Below are 18,536 nucleotides of genomic sequence, written 5' to 3'. Positions count from 1 at the left end.
AGCATTAAAGACTGAAGTTAGAAAATAATGAGACATTTCATTTTCAGACTTCATACCTTTCAAAAAACTAATGCTAATGCAAAACATGTTATTTTATAAATATCTAAGTTTGTAACCGCAATATTTAAACATTGTCACTATTTTTGGCCCTTTGTCCCACTTTTATTTGTGGCTTTATCCAGATTTCTTGCACTAAGAGGTTGAGAGGAATTAATGCTTAAGAAGGAAATTTTAGATGAAAACGTGCTGACATTCATTGAATTACAGTTATTTATTTATTTTACATTTGTTGACCGGGATAGTCCCCCGACTGGATGCATGTCCATTTTCAGCGGAGGCCCGGGGAGAAAAGCTCCAAGGGTTAACAGATACAGCATTACATAATACCAGCATTACATATTACAAACAGACTATTTACAGTGATTACATAAGTAAGCAAGTTAAACAAGTTCCACAGGTTAGAGTTAATCCCGATCGTAAATCAATCAGGATTATTAAATTACACAGTAAACTGGTTAACAGATTTTTACACACTCTAGAGAGAGTGCGCCAGGCTTGACACATATCCAAAGCTCTGTGCGTTTATTTAAGGAGCACGGCAGGCACTGCTACTTAGTATAATACAATCTGGATACATTCATTAACATTAGGATTAGAGTGATAATAGCCGTTTATTGTAAACGTTTATCTGACAGCAGGGCGTCGATCTGGCACCTCGGCGTTTCGTAAAAATCTACAGCCAATCATTAGCGGACCAGAGTTCCGCTGTGGCAATCCCTTACCGGGAAGACAACATTATATTTGAACCATGCGTAAACACGTTAACTGCCGCCCTCTAGCGGTTAGAGTTGAAGTGAGCACTCCAGCGGACGCCAGGCACACCTTTCATTCCCGGATCTCATTCATCATTGCCTGGAATCTCCCCATTCCGAGTGTACTTGAGCGCTCTGTGATGACATCACGCACAACTTTAATCAGGAAGGAGCTTGCTTCTGTTTTTTAGTGAATTCTTCGTTCAGTGAGTTATCGCTTCCAGGGAACAAGGGGTAATCTGAGTTATTATTCCTTTTGTCTTTAGAAGTCGGGTACTGTTGTGTTACTTTAGGGCTTCCAGGGAGGGTAGTGGTAACCATTTAGAAACAGACTAAGTGTGGATAGCACATGCAAGAGGTACTTTGTATCAGTATAGTACCTGTCATGGAGTAGTACTACATATTCAGATAAAACACGGGACGGAACTGGCAATAAAACGAACTGTATGCAATTTATAGTGATGTGCCATCATGTCAGCAGAATTATTGCATGCAATACTTGGATTGCTGCTTGTAGGTGGAAGTTGTTTTATGTCATAGGTGGGGTGTTAACAATTCTAAGGGGTGCATTGGAGACTGAGGGACTATTGTAGCTCTGAATAATGTACTGTGTACAACGTGAACTTTGTTGCCATTTTGTCGTGTAAACCAAAGTATCTTACAGGTGTAAAATTTTAGGCTTAGTTTTACCATTTTCCGATAGACTAGCATTTGTTGATGGTTTGTTATCAGTCAGCTAGGTAGTGCAACAAATTTGCATTTGTTTGTGTGAAAATACTATGAACATGCTGAAACTTGCATTGTCCTTCTTTAACATGGATAACGTGCTTATTGGTTCCTTGCATGCCTCATAGCGTAGAAAACTATGGACAAAATAAAAAAATAAGAGGTACAAAGGCGGCTAAACTTTTTGTCAGATTTTAAATATTTATCTCCTAAAGTTAAAAAGTGAACATGCATTTTCTGTAGGATATGAAGTGTGAAATTAAACTGTCTTGTGTGGTTGTTGACTGCAGATCCGACATTTGATAAGTATGCTTGTATGTGACAGTTTTCATTAGTTTTATTTAATTGTTTTGGTTTCTTTGTTCGTGGTAATGGAATAATGTATACGAGGGACTGCAGAGTACCGTAGGTTTCAGAGCAGTTTTTTGAGGGCAAGGTAAAATATTTTAACTATGTATGCTTGTATCAGACATGTTAGATGGTTAGTAAGTCGAGATAAACATCATTGAGCAAAAGGGGGCAGTGTTTCATCATAGCTAGTATTTGAAATATATGAAGTCTTGGCAAGTAATTGGCACTGTCTTAAAATGAAGTGCTGCTTAATGAGTAACTTAGAAAAGACAGTGATTTGTTTTTTCTCCTTTAGTGCCTTCAAGTGGTTTGTTAGAGTCCCACCCACACATCAAAGGTTAGATCATACACAGGAGATAAGCTTCCTTTTATGTAGTTAAAAGCCATGTTTATCTTTTTTTTTCGGGGGGGGGGGTGCTACAGCTGCAGTTCTAACAGATATGAAGACTTATTTCTCGTTAAATTGTTGAGAGTATTGGAAGGAAACATTGTTCAGGCTGAAAGAAACTTTCTAGGTTTGTCTTCCTCAAAGCAAAGTCTAGGTGAAATGTTTGGTATGTGGACAATCTAATGGCAAATTACAATGCCTCCTACAGTTTTATAAAGAGGCGTGGGACTTGGGAAAGAAGGATTTTTGTTAAATTATATTTCCAAGAATGGAGTCTGGACTCTCTGGTCTTTTTTCACTCTGGACTTAGTAATAATAACTTCAAAATAGAAGATGGCTGTAAACACAGCAATGAAGAATTTGCATGTTACTTTTTCTGTTCAAAAGGACTTGCACAATTTATATGCAGAACTCTTCACCCAAAAACTACCCGGGCATTGAATGTTTCCCGTAGCAGAGTAGGGAGAAATAGAAAGAGGTGGTAGGATTATGTTTTTTTTTTTTTTTTTTTTTTTATGGTGCTGCAGTGGCAGCTTTCATCTCTTAAGCAAAAATGTGCAGATATTGGAGTGAAAAGATGCAGAAGCTATGTTTGACCTCTTCTTAGGGACAGAGTGAATGCGTAAGCTTTAGAGTTTATTTCTGGAATAAGCTTTGCCAATTTAGGAGATCGTTGTGAGGCACTGGATGAGTGGAGATACCTGAACTGCTGCTTAAATTTGAGTTCATTGGAGAAAGATGGGTGCAGTGCCTTACACAAAATAATTTCTAAATAAGTAAAGTAGGTAATAATTTAGTTGTGTTGTCCATAACCATTTAGCTGTGGCCAAACACCCACAGTGGCATTTACACAAGTGAGAGTTTGATATGAACCTGTAAATCTTGCTTGTAAGGTTGTGATATTAGCAGCTGATATGGAAACAATTACCAGTCTTCCAGTGCAGCCTTTTCCTCAAGTGTTAAAAATGTTTATGTCCAGTAACAGAACGCAGTCTGCATTCTTAATATGACCTGCAAGTGTAATGTAGCCTGCAGGTGCATTCTACATTACTTGCACTGAATTAGCGGCATAATCTCACTGGAAGTCCAGTTTTTGAGAACTTCTATACATTTTTTTACATGTGCCAAGTAGACAACTTTGTTTTTTTAGTTTACTCCAACTTCATGGTGGAGAACCAATGGCCTGATTTTTACCTGTACCCCTTCTAGTGAAGCGAAGTCTGATGGGAACGGGAATTGGAATAAGTGCGTTTGTAATGGGTTAAAAGTTTGCCTTCACTGGGTTTAGTACTTGATGTCAGAATGGGCTCCAGGGATAGTTTTGTGATAGAAGGTTTATTGCATTTGCCACTGGCAGTTTTAGTGTGATGTCTGGCAGGGAGTGTTGTGTTGCACATTTCTGATGCCAAGGCACTGGTTATAAAGGAGCTATTTTCACAAGCTCTAAGTACCATGTGCATCTGTTATCTGCAGAGCTGAATATGTGAAAAAACACGCACCGTCTCTGTGTAATCGCGTAACCGATGTCAATTTGTATTATTTAGCATGGTATAGTATTTGATTAAAGCATTTACCTTTATCTGATTTATTTATTAGCCGAATGCATAATATGCATTAGCCCTTTTTCAGAAGTTTGTCGAGAGCCTTTCCTTTTTGTTTGTGTCGCCAACGTTCATGTGCCCATTTCAACTGAAGTTACATTAGTTATAACTTTCAGTGCTCATTTCGCTTTGTTCCTGCAGACTGCTAACTGTTGGCACACATCACCACACTTTTGTACCAAGGTGAAAAGAACAATACATGTGAACTATGTTTTCATTTTCTGTTAATTAACTTGCTTTGTAACATGATTCAGATGTGATTTGTGGTTCTTGCTAGAATAGTGAGGATTAATTTGTCTGTGTAGTCTAGCACACTTCAGAACAGTGCACTTTGCTAGAACAACCATATTCTGTGTTTTCCGCTAGGTTTGTAGTTGTATTACATAGACTGCACGAGTTCAGAATGTACTTTGTTGTGGGGGTTGGGGACAAAGCTTCTTCCTTAAGTTCTTTGGCAAACCTTAATATCTTTTTACCTCTTAGGGACTAACCCCTTTTTAAAGAATGTACTTTTAAAGGAGAACACACCCCAAAACTGGAAAAACATATATGTTTTTATTTAACAAGTCTTGAAATTTTCTGCCTTGCTAATGCGTCTGTATCAAAGTAAATGGTTAGTATTATTTTCTAACTTGTTGTACCCCAAAATGATCTCAAGGAGGCTGCCATGGGTATTATTTTGTTTTGTAGTCGATGATTTTGCCTTGTGGATGTAGTGTTAGAGGGACAGAAAGAAATCCTTAGGCCGAGGGGATTGTTTATTGTGTTTTCTCTCATTAGTTTACAGCAGTATTATTTCCTTCCTTTGATTTTTCATTAGTAGTTATTTCTGTTACACTGTTTTAAGGAGTGTTTGGATGAACAGGCTTGAAAATGTAGCTGAGTAAATTATTCTTTACAAAGTAATAACTGCAGTTCAGTGCTCAAATGTGAGAAATCTGTCCCCAGCGAATAATAGGTGTTCCTTGTACTGAAATGGTTTGTATTGCACACTCAGTTTTAAATATTGTAGCTAGATTTAAAGTCTTTGTTAGTCATCTTTCTCCAAATCACTGACTTGTCTCAACAAAATAATGTACACAATGCAAAAATACTGCAACATAACAGAAGAAACATGCACTTTTACAGAAATTACAGTGTAGAAAAAATGCAAAATCAAATACCGACAGTAAGAGGGGTTAGATGAACATACTTGCTCTCTTTCTGTCTTTGTGGTTCTGAGTTTTCTTTGTGGTGAGAAAGACATTTGCATCTGAAAACTAAGCTTGAAAGCCCTGCTTTGTTCAGACTTTAGGTTACGCTGTTTATCTGAGGTGTGATGCTGGCAAGTCTGTAAGAGATAAGGCACGTTTAACTGTCATTTGTTTGAGACATTGTTTTCTTAATGGCTCTGTAGATGATGGGATAAGTGACCTAACCTAATTACTGTGCCACTCTTAGTAGCGTTTGTGATGCAACAGATGAGACAAGTGTGGGAAAGAAAGGTTAACATAATTACTAAATTTATGCTTTTCTGTATGTTAAGTGTTTAATGCAGGATTTCAGGGGAAGGAAATCACTTTTTATTAAGAAAAACTTAGCTTTTGGGTGGAGTGCTCCTATAAAGCAAGTCTGCATTTTCAGTTTTTCTACTGTTAATAGTGTAATGCTGTCCTTTCTGAAAAAAAAAGCAAGATTTCCTCACTCCAAGGGGTTTATAACAGCAGTTTTTTTTGTGTGCATTTTCCTTATAATAGGGAATACATTAGCATTTTTTTAAAGGAGTCATTTATTTAATCTGGAAAGATAATCAACATTAAACCCTAATAACTCCTAGCTTGACTTTGTATTGTGATCTATATTTCTATTTTTTACCACCTTCGTGTTTGTGAATGGAGCATGCCCCGAAGAAGTGATGCCTGTATGTAAACTGCAGCTCTAGAAACAGAATCTCACTTGTGAGACTTAGGGCAGTTGTACTGCCTTAACTTATGAGCATTTTAACTCTGTGATTAAAAAAGGTTATTGCCTTAGGTTTAACTAAAAATAAACTGCTGAACCAAAACCTGATGATGTTGTCAGCCAACGTCTCCAAAAAGCTCGGACACCCAAAGGATAGAACCTTCAATTTTATTCCGTACACACAAAAGTAGCAACAAAATCCAATAAATATACAACGAGTGGTCGTCTGTTACACCACAGACTTCCTCAGAACCATAATTGCAATACCAAAAACCTTATTTAAACTAATTTTGGCGCCAAAGATCACATGATCTCTTGAATTTACTTAAAGCACCATGCTAAAATTACAAATATTACAAATAAAATTGTAACCATCCTATAATACATAAAAAACATCTGATGTGTTTAATCATAACTCAGACGCTCAGAATTGAAGGGCTATAAATTATCCCTTTGACGCCTGCACAACTGTACGTGTTAGGCAAATCATATAGCAAAGTGACACTGAAATGGACATGTACACCTCCATAGGATCTGTTCTTGCACTACTGTAACTACACAATAAATAATAATAATTCATCATGAACTATATATAATAAAATAAAATATGTAGTGCATGCATGATCAAAACTGCTCTAGTATAATATATATATAATAACCTAAAAATAGTAATGACACTTGATGTAATCTTACATAAGATCAAAAAGAAAGACATGAATAATGCATTGAGCAGACACATCAGTGAAAAAGGAACTAACTATAGTTTCAGATTTGCCATCATTGATCTAATTAGTACAGTCAATAATGAAGGTAACTGGAAGAGTAGACTGTCAGCGTTGGAAAGTAGATGGCAGATCTTCTGCGATGCAACAAATAATCCTGGTTTGAACGACTTTATAAGTATAAAACCCTTTTTACAGTTAAATATGTGAACATTTTTCATTCTATTTTGAGCTTGTTTTATTTTAATTGGCTTCTTATTATTCTCAGATTTTAAACACCAGATATATAATATCACTTCTTAGTTTTTATCTAAATACCAAAATACACTACAACATCTGAGTATTTTGTAGACATTTTGTTTTATGAGTATAGGGGGTAGTATTATTGTACATGTATATTCATAAACACATGTTTATTTTTATTTTTTGCATATATTTATTATACATGTAAATACACTTTTTATCTTAGGTAATTAATATTTGTGTTAATTTCATAACACAATTATACAAGTTAATAATTAAATTAAATTAAATTACCATTTTACAGAAGAACAGTTTTTAAACTTCTTAGAATATTTTGGTGAACCTTTTGATATACTATGCACACCAGACCCCCTAGTATTCCGGATCAACTAATTTCATGCATATATTGTATTTATTACATATGGTTACAAGCCTTTGCTATAAACTTACATCAAGTGTCATTACTATTACTATTTTTAGGTTATTATATATATATTATACTAGAGCAGTTTTGATCATGCATGCACTACATATTTTATTTTATTATATATAGTTCATGATGAATTATTATTATTTATTGTGTAGTTACAGTAGTGCAAGAACAGATCCTATGGAGGTGTACATGTCCATTTCAGTGTCACTTTGCTATATGATTTGCCTAACACGTACAGTTGTGCAGGCGTCAAAGGGATAATTTATAGCCCTTCAATTATGAGCGTCTGAGTTATGATTAAACACATCAGATGTTTTTTATGTATTATAGGATGGTTACAATTTTATTTGTAATATTTGTAATTTTAGCATGGTGCTTTAAGTAAATTCAAGAGATCATGTGATCTTTGGCGCCAAAATTAGTTTAAATAAGGTTTTTGGTATTGCAATTATGGTTCTGAGGAAGTCTGTGGTGTAACAGATGAAAGCGCTTAACCACTCGTTGTATATTTATTGGATTTTGTTGCTACTTTTGTGTGTACGGAATAAAATTGAAGATTTTATCCTTTGGGTGTCCGAGCTTTTTGGAGACGTTGGCTGACAACATCATCAGGTTTTGGTTCAGCAGTTGGTTTTTAACTAAAAATAACACATTTTTATGCAAACTACAGCAGTAAAAGCATTTTGAATTTTTTGCAAGAAAGCTTCAAGCAGGGCCGGCCTTAGCTTAAATGGCTCCCTAGGCGAAGTAGTGCTGTGGCGCCCCTTAAGCCCCACCCACAACATACTCATGAAACACCCCTATTTTAGCCACACCTACAGGTAGGTCACTCCCCAAGAAAGCCACTCCAGTCATTTCCTTAAATCATTTAAATGCATAAGAAGAAAAAGATACCTTCTATTCTAATGTAGTTAAACTACAACTACATTTGTGTATGCATTTCCTACTGTAAACACCAGAGCTGGATTGTGGTCAAATAGGGCCCTAGGTAGGGTAATAGACCACCCCTCCCCCCAGAGCAGCCCCTTCTGAAGCAATCCCCTACCCCCCAGAAGCAGCGTCCTCCCCAGCCACTCCAGTGTTACATTACTTGGCTATTTCTCCTCAGTTACCATAAACACTGTTCAAACCTGTCAGTGTGTATACTGTGTTATTTACTTCTACAATGATTACAACTATTGAAATAAAATAGCATAAACACAGACAGCCATTTGCTAAACAAACAGTACAGTCTCACAATGAAAACAGATTTAGCATGAGCAGTAAAACTTCTCTGCCCTTGAAACTCACATTCATTGAAACAACATTAAAACCCACATTCAAATAAAATGCATCTGGCCAGTGGAGAATTAAGTTACCTTTAGGGTCTTTTCAAACTACAGGCTCCTTGAACACATTCTTATGGCCATGCATATATGCATGTGTTCTTTAATTCACCTTCCTGATTGCATTAAACTGTATTTCTTGTATAATAAAGCACTACCTGTTAGTGTGTGTTTTAAAGTTGTAGTTTTGAAATTTTTTCCAGTAAGCAATGGAACGAAATGTATGACCCAATAATGACAAAACTGCCCATTTCAGAACATTTTAATCCTAAAAGGCCACTCAAACTTCTGTCATTACAATCCATGAGTATCAGTCAAAAAGCACAATCTCTGCATAAGTAAAATTCATCTAAATAATTCTAAATTAGAAATTTTCAACTAATAAAAGGCTGTTACTGCCTAACAACTTTACATTTCAGTGTCTCCTCTCCAAATTCAGTGCTTACTGTCCTTAATGAATTAATTGCCTATGTTACATTAAAGAAAAATATACATTGGTAATATTGCAATAGGGAGTGACTGAGAGCCTGACACACAAGTTCATAGTTACTAGGCATCTTATACAAAAGAGGGCACACTAAGAAATGCAGAACCCCTATCCTCCATAACATGCACCAAATAATTGGCAACTAGGTTATTACATACCATATCTCCATTACCTCTCAAACTCTTAGCAAAGGAAATCTGAACAAAGCCTAATATAATGGGGGGGAGGCAAAGGACCCCAAACAGGGACAGATTATAAATATTGCTCTTAGAGGCTTAGAAAGTTGCTAGAGTAACAGCATTTGTCTTGGCATACATTTTCTGAAGGAAATGAAGGTTAAAATTCAAATGTATGACATTTAGTTATTTAAATCTTCAGTGATGTGCCAGAAAAGAAGAATAGATTTTTCCTTCTTGAAACATACAGAGTATCTCCTACTGGTCCGACTAGCACCACTGTAGTGATTACTACTGAAATGGCAAATGCATCTACCCGGTTAACATAAATCAACAAACAATGAAATAGCACAATACTGATTAGCTATCTCAGAGTTTAACTACCCATTGCAAACCATTCACAAAAAAATACCTTTAACATTTTTTAAGGCAACTTATATTGCCACTCATTCACACACACACACACACACACACACACACACACACACACACACTATATAGGGTGACAGCATCTGCATTCAAACCATCAATAAAACATTCACTTTAAACATGCTCAACATGCAATGATTTTAGTTTTGTGTTAGAGCTGGAGACATGATATTCTACTAGTCAAAAATGCCCAGATGATGCATCAATTATAACTTCAAGCAAAGCATTTATGCTACATGACTATATAGTATTATCATGCTGTCAAGTCTATATAAATGTGAGATTTTATCTTACTTTTTATAAAACATTTAACTAATTACCAAGTAAGAATAAAAATAATTTTTACTATTTTTTATTAAAATTCAAGATTTTGTTACCCTTTTTTCATTAAAGCAAAAAATGCAGAAATTGCAGAAATATTATAGGAAATTATCTTAGAATTATCACCTGAAAATTGCATAGGTGTACATCAGACCACTTTGCAGATGTAATCCATTATATTCTGGTAGCAAAAGTAGACAAGCGCTGTAACTAGTATGGAAGCGTTCTTTCTGAAAATGTTTATTAGTGAAAGTATTGATTGCAATTGTTCTCTCTTTTCCTACTGGCCATGAACCTTACATCTGCTTCAGCTCCCCATTTGTACAAAACTGAAAGCCATCTCAAGCCAAACAATTTATGGCTAAAGTAATAATTTTAAGCCAGCTCAGCTTGCATGTTTCTGCAAATACACAATTTCTATACAGTGTTAACAGCATGCAATGAACTTTGCTGAGGTCTTGCTTTGCTTCATAACATTAGGCCAGACCCCACTTTTTCTATGAATTGACTCCAAGTATAACAGACTTGCTGTGCCCACCAATATACTTTATTATATGTCTTTAAAACCCTTAAAATAGCTGTCATTTCCTTCTTTGTAGTTTGCAGATTTATTTTACACAGAGGTTCATTGCTTTGAAGATGAAAGTATTGAAAGCCTACTGTTCTTTGGCATCACTATTATGCTAGCAATAATTTATTCTGAAGTTCTATTACTTCCTGTCATATCTCCCATTTTGAAAACTAACATCTTTACTCCTGAGAGGCTTGGTAAGTTGATTGTGATTGTTACTGTTTGGTGATGACTCCCCCCCCCCCCCCAAAGATACTTTTTCCATCTAAATTTCAGAAAACTAGGTCAAATGTCCTTCTTTCCTGAGCACTATCCTTGGCTATTAATGGGAGTCTTTTGTGGGGATTTGAGAATATTTCTCTAAGGTAAGGCTGCATTCAACATGTTCCATGTAAAATATTATCTCACAGGCTTCCATTCACAATAGCCCTGTTTTTCCATCCTAAAATTACATTCTATCACATTCATATCTCTTTTCTTCTCTTGAGAAGGTCTATATACAGTTCCTTTGCTGACTTCAAAACCATTCCCCTCTATAATCAAGGGTACGTGTTAGACTTGCTTCCTCATTTGTTTTGAGAGCTACAGAAGGTTACAGGATTCAAAAATACTGCAATAATATCATCAGTGCCCAGGGCTGTTTACATTTTAAGCCGCTCTGTTATTTATCAGAAATATGCCCCTACATAAACACATACTACAGCATACACCATCTGACATCTGCTCTGAGCAGATATTTACTTGAGTTGTTGACGATGCTTTCGTATTTAATTTGTGCAGGCTCTATATTTTGAAAGCAGCTTTGAACTCCTAACCAGCAATGAGTGCACATAAAGACTCGAATACCTTTCTTGTAAATTTGCCGGGTGCATTGCTCTTCTTTCACATTTATAATCACTTTGTGATTAAAAATCAAAACCAGTGTTCAAAATTTAGTTTTAATATTTCATTTTAGTTTTAATGCAAAAAATGCTAATGCAACTATTGTATTTGAGGGATACACCCACCACCAGCATCTTCTTGGAGTAATGGGGATAAAAGTCTGAAAATAATCGGCCCCCCCCCCCCAAAAAAAAAATCTAAATTGACACTTCAGAAGTACGTGTAATGGGGAACTTGGAGAAAAGTAATCTGTAAGAGCAAGCATATTATGCAAAATAGTAAGCATATAATGTTAATGTTTAGCATTCTGACATTGCACATATGTAGTAGAAAACCATAAATGTTGGGGAAATGAAAAAAAAAAGTTACAGGCATATTTGTGGAAGGTTATCTAATCTAATTCATCATGGCTACTCATTTTACCCTAAACGATTTATTTAGATTGTTTAAACAGTGAGATTACTGCACAATGCAAAACAGTCAACTATTTTGGTGCCTTTTCCTTCTTGATTAAAAAGTGTATTCCTCAATGCATTCTTCACTATAATGGGCACAGAAATGAAAGGGTCTGATTAGGCATCCTTCTGCAGTGACCCTGACCTCAGTGAACGTGCCGCAGCTTTTCAGAAACCTAATTGCAATTCATCAAGTAAACTATTCTCATGGTGGCGAACAGCCCTTTTGTACATAGGCAAAGGCACGCTCTCTTTGCACGAGACCTACTATCACACACAGTAAAACACACACTATCTCTCTCATACAAACAGAACGAGTAATTTAAATTCCACACACATACATGCATATACACACACACACACTCTCTTGCATACAGAAGCGAACAGTTTAAATTATAAACACATAGTTTAAATTACAAACATACACTTACTTTCTTTTTAAATGAACGGCCACCACACGCGTACACAGGATCTTAACCCCACTGTTAACTGAACTGCTAACTTAAGTTTTGCGCGCGACAGCAGTTTTTTTTTTTTTTTTTTTTAACCTTCCAGCCAATCGGAAGCTATAAAAGTGTAAGAGCGGTCACCCTTCCTCCTCTTCCTGTTGTTTTGGTGCTCTTCATTCCGACAGGGCGCCGAAATAGCAAAATAACAAAAGTAAATGAATTTAAATAAATACATAAAAATGCGCCCTTTACGAAGCCAGCCTGTATGGCGCCCTAGGCGGTCGCCTAGTTCGCCTATGCCTAAGGCCGGCCATGGCTTCAAGGAAACCTAAGCTGTGCCCTGCTTATGTTATTCTCGAGTTTAGTCCTAGCCCATTTGCTGCTTTACCTGTCACTCACACACAGAGTGATGATCTCCATTATTCTGGTAAACTTTCCTAGCATTAGCTAGGAGTGCATCCTTTGTGAACTGTAAATTTAGGTATCAGACTTGGTCCTTATGCACCCTACTTCTTTATTCCCTGTAGCTGTCCATCTCTTTCATGTGCTCTCTTCCTCCACTATCTTGATAAACTATTCAGGGGTCCTTAGTATTAGCTGAAGGCTTACATTTTGAATAATAATTTCAGTTCCACACTATTTCTTAAGGTCTGTCCTAAAGTAAAAACATTTAGATTTTTAAAATAAACACTTTTTTATGTATTAAACTGGAACTGCAAAGCACTTTCTTTGTTTACGCATATGCTGACACGCTTCAATGTTAGACTGACTTTTCATTTAAACTTTGACCAACTTTCTTTAATGTTTCTGTTGGCTGAAAACATTTTGCTAGCAGTCAGTTGTTGTTTTTCTTTCGGCTTTTCCCGTTTAGGGGTCGCCACAGCAGAACTCCAGTCCGCTAATGATTGGCAGTAGATTTTTAGCTAGCAGTCAGTCATAACATTTAATTGAAATGACAAAATAAGTGTGCATTGATTTGACTCTTGGGTCATCTACCACCTGCCCAAGCTATCCGTTAAGGCTCACTATCAGTGGTTGCCCTATGCTACCACGCAACTGGAGGTTACCAGAAAGTCGTGCTACTCAGACTTGTATTTATAGACTTCATGTACAGTAATCCTGCTTCTCCCTTGCTAGTTACTATAGCTGGTTTCTTTGCTCGGTGAAAGGCTCTTTCTGAAAACCATTTTTCGGAGACAACTTGTGGCCCCTCTTGTAGCTCGGACTACAGATTGCTTCAGTGCTGTTGTATTGTGTGTGTGTATGTTTGGGGGGATGTTTAGGGTATACTTGCATATACATAGTTAATTCCATTTTTTTATTTCTTCTAGAAACTAACTTTTGTCCACAATTTAAAAACTTCTTGTTCACATCGGTTCTGATGCACTGTTTATACATTATGTAGTTTATAAAACCTGGATTTGAAATACAGGTGGGTAGCTGCCACAATTTTTTTTAGTCAGTTGATCATTTTTATATTTTTAATAGCCAATATTTTTATAACTATTAATGTACAGGCAATTAATAATTTGTATTGTCTTTGAGAGTTTATTGGATGTCTGTTTAAACCTAGTAGACCTATTTCTGGTCTGAATTATATGATACGTTTGTTTTGGATTCTAGTTGATTTTCAAATTCTAATGGCATAAATACATTCACTGAAATCTGTTTACAAATGTCTGGTAACTTGATATGTCTCTCTTAGCATCTCATAACCCTTTTTTCATTTGAAAAAATAAGGTACACTTCTAGGCTTTAATTGTTTTAACAATTTATTTTTCCTATGTATTAATATTGCTTCAGAGTGTTTTTATAAGCACTGTGTACCATGCTTTTTGGCTTTCCATCAGCGAGTACAGGATCTTGATTTTTTTTCCCTAAATGTATAGAGGTGATTTTTGTAACGTGTGTCTTGTTGCTTTTTCTGATGATGTGCATTTGTACACAGTCTTTGTACCATGTGACCAAACAGAATAGTAGTTGTGGTAAACTTAGTTACATAAGCATCATATGTAGGGCTGCGGCAGCATGCCACATTGGAGAGTGGTGTACTGGAGCAATTCAGCTTGGTAGCAGGAAAGTTACTCTTAGCATCAGCAAATGTGTGTGCCTGTGTGGGTGTGTGTGCCCGCATGTGTGTCTGTGCTTTGGGGGTGAGGATCCTCTGGAAAGTGAGCATCAACTACAGTTTTCTAAAGATGTACTTGAGTGTACAGCCTAGAAAATGATTTTTATTGCACCTTTTATGGAGGGGCGCTAAGGAATGAGTAACATGTATATCTGTATGGGAGAGGGAAAGAGCTGCTTCTGGACAAGAAGCGTAGTTGTATCAGTTGTAAGGAATGAAGGGTGGACCCTGGATAGTAAGCATTATTACAGCTGTTCCAATGAAGTGAGATGGAGACCCTAGACAGCGAACTTTACTGTGTCCCAACACTGTGAGAATGCATTCATTCTGTTGGGTGGTGGTGTAGGGCAGCAGTAAACCGTGACCCTTAACCAATCCCTTGTTCAGGTGGTAAATGACCCAAAATTTAATCATTGCACATTTTTATAATTATTTCATCATTTAATTAAGTGAAATGATCTTAGACTGTATTCAGCCCTGACCCATGGCACAGACACTAACCATACATACTGCATTTGTGCTTGTTTAGAGTAGACCTGCAACAAGCATTTTTTTGTCACATGGGAGGAAACTGGATTCAGAAAACTCACTGAGACAAGTTGAGAGCATTCTGAAGCCATGCACACTTTAACTGGAACTGGTCTCAAACTCCTGACTTAAGTGAAGCAGTAACACTTATTCATGTACCATTAGTCTTGAGACAATGCACAAGTAAAATTTTATGAGTAATCTCTGGTAACTGTAGAAAAGTTACTTTAACATGGAAGAGAGAGAGAGAATTATAATTAGAAATAAATTCATGTGATATTTCTAACTGATGCCAAATTAGTTTGAGACTTGTATGATTAGCATATAATGGCTCTCTTCACCGGATGCTAACCTGCTAGGAGAAAGAGCCTGAAATAAGGTTAGTAGTGGACATTTGCATTTATTTGATTAAAAGTGGATTCAAACATGTAAGCCTAACCCTTGTTTGAAAACCCATGAAAAGATATTTCCTAGGGCACATTATTTTGAGCTGTGTTGTTGTTGTATATCCAGATGTTTTATGTAAATTGAAACACAATAACAGGACAGCAGCTGTGGAATGTTACTTTGAGACTTTGTCAGGATGGTCTCTCATCATTTTATGTGAAGTTTTAACGGTTTTACATATGCCTTTGACGGTTTTGTTTTATGTTCTTTTCACTCAGTTATTTTGCAGACTGCATTGATTGTTTTTCAAGCCGTCATTTAAAATCTAGGAGTTTGAGTAGTATCTTAATTTAGTTGTTGGCAGGCAGAAATGTTTTGTGTAGGAGCATGTACAAGAATTTGTCAGTTAAGGACCATTTTGGATTCTGTTATTTGTTGCAGCTGTAGATGGGATGTGTCTGTGCATGTTTTGCTGTGCACGTCTTCAGGTTCCAGCTTTCCTGTGTGGTGAGCACATAAGCAAAAGAGCTGGAGTGTGCACTTGATGTAAGGAAGTCTGTTTAGAATTTCACAGAACTTTAAACATTCAGGACCTCCTTCCTTCCCACCCATCATGTACAAAAAGCTTTATGCAACTTTCGATCTTCAGCAGTGTCTTAAACTAAAAAGTGTTTTCTAGCCTGAGTATAATGCAATGTCATTAGTCCATTTTGTTTGCAGAGCTTCTGGGGAGTCAGTCCGTTATCTTTATTATTTTATTCTTCATTTATTTGATGTGTGCCCTGTTTATAGAAGTAAGCACACTATGCTCAGGTGTTACTATATGCTTGTTGGGTGCCTGTAATTCCTCACTTTGCATTTCAGTATTTGTGTTTCATAGTTACGATACAGTTTTTCTTCTTGTTAATGTTGAACATATTTGTACTGATCTCATGCATTTTCCGTTTCCCATTGCAACAGTCTTGTATTTCTTGGCTCATAGGTGAAGTTGCAAACACTTGCTCAATCTTACAACTGGGTGGGTCTCTTATTGTTTATTTTCTGTCTGGCATGTTAACTGCTTTGTTGCGTACCCTGAAGAGGCGCACCTTTGTCTTATGTAATAGCACAGTCACTTTAATGAAGTAACTAAACACAATGGACTCCCTTTTCTCTTCACTGCGGCTTCTCTGCGTTTTTTTTTTACCATTTGCTGCTATTTCCAACTGGACATTTCTAGCCTGCTTGACTAGCTTTTGACTTTACCTCAGATGGTTCCATCATGATGATAGAATATGTTGATTTAAAAGTTTTCTGGAAAAAAAAAAAAAAAAAAAACTTGAGTGAGTCAGCTTTCATCTCCCAAATGCAAGACTTGGCCATTCCATACCCTCCTAAATTAAATATGCCAGCTCCATCACTGAAATCACAGTGGAGAGAATAAAACATTGTGAAGATGGATGGCTGGCTTGCACAATTCAACTGTCTGCAGTAAATGCACCACTATAGCAAAGTTTTTGCAAACAAAACGAGTGATCACCAGCACAGTGCTCACATGCTGTCTCTGTCTTGGCCTTATCAGCCTATTTGTTTAGATATATGAAGTAAATTGGATGAATCCAATACTGTTGGAAACTTCCCTTTATTTTATAAATCTGTGTTAGAGTGGCTTATACTGGTAATGGCTAGATCAGCCATGTTTCCATTTCTTTTATAAGGTTCTTTTAGAATGCTTTTCTCATTTGGCCATAAAACTGGGAATTGAAACATTACTCTGCTTGCTTAATCACAAGTGCAGGGGGCTTTATTTCAGAAAGTCTTGCTCGCTAGCTCACTTACTCTCTCAAGAGTTGCATCCAACTCCTAGAGTGACCACGTGGAATTGTCATGGCAAAGGGGAGACGGTAGTAGGTTGTCCGATCTTTCTTCCATATCAAACACAAATGCACTGACATGGGGGTGAAGGTTCTTTCTTGAAATGATGCGACATAGTTGTAAACGATTGCCGACCAGAAGTTAGGAATTAATCTAATTAGGGAAATTTAACTTAGTCACACAGAAGAAACCAATACAGAAAAGATGGGTAATGGATGCAATTTAATAGCATTATCAAAGCCTAACAAAGGTGTTCTTTCTGTCCCTTTGAATGTAGTAACTCAGTGGCTTAATAGAATACCTTTTTTCTAATCTGGTTGTTGGCTTGTTTTTTCTGTTTCTGTGAAGTTGTGTGTGTGTGTGTGTGTATATGTATATGTATGTGTGTATATGTGTATATGTATATATATATATATATATATATATATATATATATATATATATATATATATAAATTTTATTTTTTTTAAATATATCTTGACTCTTGGTAGACTTGAGTTAAGTCACATAACAAAAATGGAAATTCTTCACTTCATTTTGCAGCATACCATTAATGTAGTTAAATGTGACTTGCATAGTGTATTCATAACAGAATGTATTAATTGCCCCAGGCAAATTATAACAAATTTGAGATTTCATAAGCATACACAGTGATCTATAATACACTCCAATAAAATTACTCTGTGATCCACAGTACACTTCAGTAAAATTGCTCAGTGATCCACTTTGTACACCATTAAAATTACAGAGAGTCTGTCTAGATAAGGAAAGTCTTGCTGTGCTAGCCAGTGTCGTACACCCCTAAGTTAAACATATTATTAATATATTGCAATCTAAAAAAAAAAAAAAAAAGTGATGCCTTTGCCTACTCCTGTGAGAGTAACAGTTGTACTAAAAATAATGTTGCTTATTTAGCACTGTACTTCTGGGATGCAGTACCAGCTTTGTATTCTCAGCATGAATTGGGGAACATGCTAAGTGTTGTCTTAAATAAGCACATTGAATATTTTAAAAATGCTGGGTGGCCGCAGTGGTGCAGCCTCCCAGCGAGGTTCTCTGGTTCGATCCCCGGCTGGGGTGCCTTCTGTGCAGAGTCTGCATGTCCTCCCTGTGGTTGGGTGGGTTTCCTCCGGGTGCTCCAGTTTCCTCCCATATTCCAAAGACATGCTGTAAGTGGATTGGACACTCTAAATTGGCCCTAGGCGTGAGTACATTGTGTGTGCCTTCTGTGGAAGGTTGGGGCACCGGAGTGGCAACTCGACACCGTAAAACTCCACTGCCAATCATGAGCAGACAGGTGATCCGCTGTGGTGACCCCTAACCAAGA

At 36.6% G+C, this 18,536-nt stretch overlaps 1 long non-coding RNA gene across 1 annotated transcript in view; it reads left to right on the top strand.

The window, feature by feature from the left end:
* Positions 1-847: 847 nt before the first annotated feature.
* Positions 848-18,536, top strand: part of LOC122811305 — a 155,135-nt gene continuing 137,446 nt past the window's right edge. Inside the window, exon 1 of the long non-coding RNA XR_006366233.1 lies at positions 848-1,046. This is a non-coding gene — a long non-coding RNA (uncharacterized LOC122811305). The remainder of the gene's footprint in view (positions 1,047-18,536) is intronic.

This window comes from Protopterus annectens, chromosome 9.part0, assembly GCF_019279795.1.
Source record: "Protopterus annectens isolate FY-2018-M chromosome 9.part0, PAN1.0, whole genome shotgun sequence".
NCBI lineage: Eukaryota > Metazoa > Chordata > Ceratodontiformes > Protopteridae > Protopterus > Protopterus annectens.
Note: the sequence above shows the minus strand (reverse complement) of the source record. Positions and strands in the feature narration are given on the sequence as shown.